Raw genomic sequence first — 6,473 nt, forward strand, 5'->3', positions numbered from 1 at the left:
GCGAGCTCCGCCGCGGTATCCGCGTGCCCTATCGTTCGCTGCCAAAAGAAGCCTGATGCTGCTGTGCAGCAGCACTCTTCATAAATTCATCCATTCCATCATTTTCTGCAGCCTTTCCCACCACCATCTCCAGTCCCGATCCCTTCTTTATTTCTCAAAAGACCAGGAAACAAAAAGTGAGATGGGAGTACACAAGTGCACAAAGATGTTAGGCAATCATACTGTGATCATAGAATCACAGTAACATTAAAGCTGGAAAAGAGCTCTAAGATCATCTAGTTCAGCCATCCACCTACCACCAATATTGCCCACTAAACCATGTTCCCTAAACCAGCTACATCTTCCTTAAACACCTCCATGGGTGGTGATTCCACCACCTTTGTGGGCAGCCTGTCCCAGTGTCTCACCAGTCTTTCTAAGGACCTGAACTTCCCCAGGTGCAACTTCAAGGCCTTGCCCTCTTGTCCTATGCAATGATCTTGTGTACACGTAGAAACATTATCACACTGAGGAAAAGAACGACAACAATGAAAAACCTACACAAGTGTCAGGAAATCCAAAAGTTAAAGAGATTTAAAGCCAGGAGGATGGGCTGTTCAAGAAGGCACTGTGGAGGAGGCAGCAGCTACCTGCTCTTACCATTTCACTTGCAGGGCATGCACAGCTCACACGCAGCCATTTCTCATCTCTCCAAGATCTGGCACCCTTAAGAGCTCCTTCCCACCTGATGATTCTGTCTCCATGTCCTCAGCAGCCCAGAAGTTAACAGTAAGCCTGGCTCAAGGGCTGCTGAAGGCAGGAGGGCAATTTCGAACAAGACAAAGATTTCTATTGTGTTTGGTGGGCTCTGGATCAGGTCTTGTGCTCCCGGCACGGCTGAGTCATAGCAAACAGTAAAGACTATGTGTTAGCAGCTTTAAGCTGCTGTGGCCAAGCAGAGCAGCATCCTGGAGCTCAAACTTTTGCAAAAATCTGCAACTTCTTTACTGAATTCATAGAAGAATTCAAAGGAAGACCCATAAAGGAGCATGAACAAGTCTGGCAGGTCTCAGTGCAGTTCTTGCACAAGCACTGTCCAATGTTCATCCCTATGAGGACAGGCAGCCAGGGGTTGTCCTAAGAAGAAGGCTATTTGAAACTAGGAAAAGGGCTGGGGAGAAGCTCTGTAAACAACTGCATTAGTGCAAAGTGAAGGGGAGAACAAAGAAGTGGTGATTTAGAATGATCTTAGTTATATTGTCAGCTAAGATTTCCACTCAAGATATTTCACCAAACGTGTCTCTCTCCAGTCACTAGCTCAGAGCCTGACTGCAACAAGACAAAAAAAGGAAACAAAGTACAAGCCATCACACATACTTGGCCTCCCTCTTCATTGAGCCAAAACTATCCTTCCCCAACTCAGATGAGTTCCTCTCAACTTTACAGCTGGTATCCATCCATACCCTTCCAGACATCAGAGCCTTTGCAGCCAAGTGCCCTATCTGTACAGTAGTCAACAGGTAGGACCTCATACATCCAGGATCATGCATTTTCTCGTTTGCATAGGTCTAGAGACTTCAGGCTGACTGTAATACAATGGCAAGTGCAGCAATGACAGCAGAGTAGCAAGGTCCTAAGTTGGAACAAGTAAGGAGTTGCTCAAATACAACAGCCATAGGTACAGAAACAAAGGAAAGAAGTTACTTACCCTCAGAAGGTGTCAGGTATGCAGGGATCCCACTGCCAACCCTTAGACGAGTCTGGAATGGGGTGAATCCTGGCTCCACTTCTGGTCACTCAGCTGCACTGCATTGCATTGCATGCACCTGAGCTCCCCTGGGTTGGCCCTGCCTTCCCACCAGGTGCTCAATCACTGTTTCAGGCTATGACTTAGCATTTCTGCTGCACTGACAAAAGCTACCAGTCTGAACTAACAGCCCCTTTTTTGTCAATTTTATCTTTTCATGTTCTGCAAAAAAGGTTTGGTTTTCTAATTCTGCTCAGGATGTCTTTCTCATGTTGCCTTGCGGGAGAAGTGACCACAGCATATATATCATGTTACCAGATACTTAGCTGCATGCAGTGTCCAAAAGACAGGGAAGTCAACACCATTTTCCAGGCATTATGGTAGTCCCAGGCAAAAGGAATCATAAGAACACTCATTTTGCCAGCACAGCAGCACTGGGAGGACATCGCCTGTGGTCAGCACTGAGAGTGAAACTGAGTATCTGCAGCCAGCTCCCAGCAGACAAAATCTGAGCAAAGCCAGGACCCATGTCTTCAATTCACTTTTTTAATGTGATACCAGGTGAGATTTAACAGCTCTGTGTTTTCCTGCCTCTTCTAAGACACAGTCTATGCTCTAGCGTGAAATAAGTTACCAAAGCAAAAGGACTGACTCAGAACCCACCCAAATGAGAGAAGAACACCACCTTGCCATATGCCAATAATGTAACATAACATTAAAACCTCAGAAACTGAATTCTCTCCTGAACCAACAACTTCAGTACCTCCCTGCAAGGCTAGAGCCCATGCTGGCACAGCAGCTATAAGCAACTTCCCCTCAGCTCTTCCACTCGTGGCAATTCTCCACTCCTAAGAACCAAGAGGCAATCTGATTTGTGAGCTGCCAAACCTGGCCTGAGCCCCAAACAGCCATGTTTAAATGCAGACCACCAGCTGTCTTCATTTGCTAAGGGACCAAATTCAATGCCATGTCTTTTTCCTCAAAAAGGCTTGAGTGGGGGGTCGTAAATTTGCTTAAGCATTTAGTAGATTCTTTCTCCCACCTTCCAAACACCTCTGCCAAAATAATAATGCACAGAAAGAATTAATTTAACAGTGTGGGGGAAGAGGGTCACTAATAAAAAGAAGTGTGTACTACACAGCATGGAAGGACTCAGTGGCTGAGCTGGCCAGCACAGAGCACGCTGGTGCAGAACTGGTCTTCACAAAGCATCACAAAGATGCAGAGCCTCTGGGCAGGGGCCCACGGGGCTGAAACAGGTGCAGTATCACAGGCAGGCCTTGCTGTTGGCAAAGGCTGGAGCCAGGAGAGAGGGACAAATCCCTGGAAAGGTACCCATGCAACAAAAGAGGAAATTGTCTTAGGACCAGCAGTGGTTTTATTGAATTCAAATCCCAAAGTCCCACTGAGATACGGACCTTCTTTATTAATTTAACACCATGGGCTTTTCAGAAATGTCTTGAAATTGTTACTGATAACAATAATGTGGTGGGAGGCAGCTGTAGTCCTGCTGAAATGGCTGCATTCCTTCTCTGTCCCCAACCCTTTTTGTGGAGGGAATCCACCTCCTTTCAACATCAGAGAGTGGATTTGGCCCCACAGTTTCTAGGAAACAAACCCTGTCCCCCTCTAAAGCCAATGTTTTATTTTTTTGCAATTTTAAATGTATTTCAAGGAAGCCAAGTTTCATGGCCATTATTGCACAGTTAATAACCCTTTGGAGACTGCAGACATGTGTTATATACATCTTCCTGAGCAGTCATTTGGCTCACTGCCTGGAAAATGCCAGCATGTGAAGGGTTAACTTGGCTGTTATTCAGCCTTCTCTCCAGGCACCCCTCTCTAAACCCTTCTTGTCCTGGTCCTGAGGGGCAATGATGGCCTTGCAGGCAATGCTTTCCTGCCCAGTACACTCTGATGACTTCCCCACTCTCCGTGCAGCTCCTCACCTTGCTGCAACCTTTGGGCAGAAGCATTTTCCTTTCCTGCTGCACCAGCCCTGTTGTTGCAGAATCTGGCCAGGCTGATCAGGCACAGGTTTAATGGGTGCTGCTATTATTTATGTCAATGCCCTACAGATAAAAAAGAGTTTAATGGCAACTAGGAATTGAGAAAAGCTATTTTATCACCTAAAACAATCAAATAAATAAATAAAGTAGCTGTATGGCTCCTGTAAAAAATATATATATATAGTTTTCCTACAGATCAGTTTCTCACAGTCAGCTAGAGGTTTAATCAAAGTTTCTTCCCTGGACAAAGGGTGTTTAATGGTGTGCTCCCTCATGCAAGTGCTCCACTGTGTATTACCATTCAGGTAGTCCTCAGCAGAGGTCTTGTAAGGACTCCCACTGCATGAATTCTCCTGAACTCATGTAAGAAAAGTCCTTCTGGGACTCCTCTACTGAGTCCAGTTGAAAATGACAGCCCATTCCTGAGCTTCTGGGGATAAGGAGCAGAAAGAAGTGACTGACAGTGGAGATGACCAGGGACAGCTGAGCCTCTGACACTTGTGTACGTTCAGGAGAACACAGCCTGCTTCAGTTAAGGTAAATCTGTGACAGCTTTCCTGGCCCTTTCTTTCCTCTAGGATGGAGCTTGAGGAAGACACACAGCCTGGCAAAGGTTCCCTTTAGTCAGAGAGAGTTTGCTTTTGTTGACGTACACCTGTCTCACAAACAGCAAGTACAGCACTGGTGCCACTACTGCCTGCAAAAGATCCTGCAACATCTTGTTGCCTTGGTACAGACATTTTGAGGGATCAGAGCACAGCACTGTCAGGAACAGAAAATCACATTGCTCACATGCCATTGTGGGTGAGAAAAGACAGGAAAAAAATAAAAAAATATTCTCCCAATCAAGTAACACACCTGCAGGATGCTGGAAAATCTGCTCCCTCCAGGGCAGGAATCACTTTATGTAAGGAGGTTGGAAATGTAAGTGTACCACCACCTCCACACAGAGCATGCTGGGATTTTGAAACACGGACACAAGGCTAGTCCAGGGCCTGTTTGGTATCTGAGATTGGCGTGCAGATAGCCATCACCCAGGCAATAATAATCAGCCACACGTCACCCCCCAGGCATGCAGGAACAAATGGACAAAGGAAAGAGCTGTCAGTTTTTGAGCCTGACCCTAAAGTTCAGCAAGGCTTTTAATGAAGTCCAGTGTTGCCACCTTGGTTGACGTTATCAGGAACATGGGAATAGCTGGCACTTTCTTTTGTTCAGTTTTATGGTTTCTTTGGGTTTTTTCCTCTCCAGGCCTTGGCTCCCACAGTCATGACTCTTATTTCTCATTTAACTGTTATCACACTGTATTTGACCCCATAACAGGCTAGGAAACGTGAGCTGCAAGAGGCCTACAGGCTCATTGGCCAGGAACAAATGAAGAGGGTCCCAACCACAGGATTATTTTGAACAATCTTTTCTCCAAAATCGCTGTGATTTCTTTTGTGTGTGTGTGTTTTTTTTAAGTAGAAAGATGTTCTGCATGCTTGGAGTTGACAACAGCAGACACTTTCATGCAGATGCCATCTTCTTTTCCTGGTTGTCCTTCAGCTGGTTACATCCATAGCTGGTGTCCTCCTTCTCAGACATATCCCTTCCTGCCCAACACCTGTCTTGGACACCAATTACCTCTCAGAATAAATATTTCTATGAGGTTCCTCATTCTCCACATTTCCCTTCCAGCAAAAGCAAGAAGCCGGAGGAGATTTGTAGCTCAAGAAGGCAGTGCATGGTTTGGAAGACAAACAGGGGTGATGCCAAGGGCTTGGTACTGCAATCTGTGTGCATGTGTACGGGGACCTGGATGTGGCAGCCCAGAGCAACTGCACAGATGTAAAGTGACTTCTTTCCATCATGAAAGTACTAATAAGGGAAACTGTCAACTTAGAACACTCTTAAATAATGTTTTCCTATTTCTTTAACACCTCTCCCTAGAGCACTCTCTCCTCCTTTCACAGCGACAGCCAATTACAGTTACAAAGCAAACAGAAAACTCAATATCCCCATGAGCAGGGATTACCAGCAGTCAGGGGCCGTCAACAAGCGCTGTGGTGGGGGCACTGAGGTGGGTCATAGGCAGGAGCCTGCTTTCCTCCAGCCTTGGAGGCACTTTCCCCTGCTCCTGTTTTGCAGTCACCAGGGCTGCAGAAAGACACAGCAGGATATGAACCAGTGGGGTGTGCCAAGACAACATCCTTCAAGCACAAACACTACTTGATGGTGGCACAGAGATGAGGAAGGACTGTGCTCCAGGCCAAGATCCACTATCCCCCCAGCCTAGGTCAGTAAATCACCTCTCTTGTGGAATTGAAACAATCCCAACCCCACGTGCTCACGTTATCACTGCTCTTGATGTCTGTCATCTTCTTTTTCTATCTCATATTCAAGTTGCTCTCAGGGCCCTTCACATGTATGAGTGGTGATGGGACAAACAACGCAACAGCATTGTGTTACCTTTCCTTACTGGAATGAATCCACGTTAGTGCAAGTTTTCTTAATTACTCCCATTTTGGGTGCAGAACTGTGCACGAGCATCACTGTAACACTGTTCTCAGAAGCAGTGCAGAGTTCACAGCCTAAAACCTCCAACAGCCTGGAGCTAGGCTTTAAGAACAAAATCAGCAACACAATTTTGCCCATGTTCTCTCCAGACTTGGCTCTGCAAGTTCCCCACTCCAGACAAGTCAGCCCCTGTGCTCCCTCTCCATCGCCCTCAATCATATCAGCAAATTCCCTAGCAC

This window comes from Meleagris gallopavo, chromosome 12, assembly GCF_000146605.3.
Source record: "Meleagris gallopavo isolate NT-WF06-2002-E0010 breed Aviagen turkey brand Nicholas breeding stock chromosome 12, Turkey_5.1, whole genome shotgun sequence".
In the NCBI taxonomy this organism is placed as follows: domain Eukaryota; kingdom Metazoa; phylum Chordata; class Aves; order Galliformes; family Phasianidae; genus Meleagris; species Meleagris gallopavo.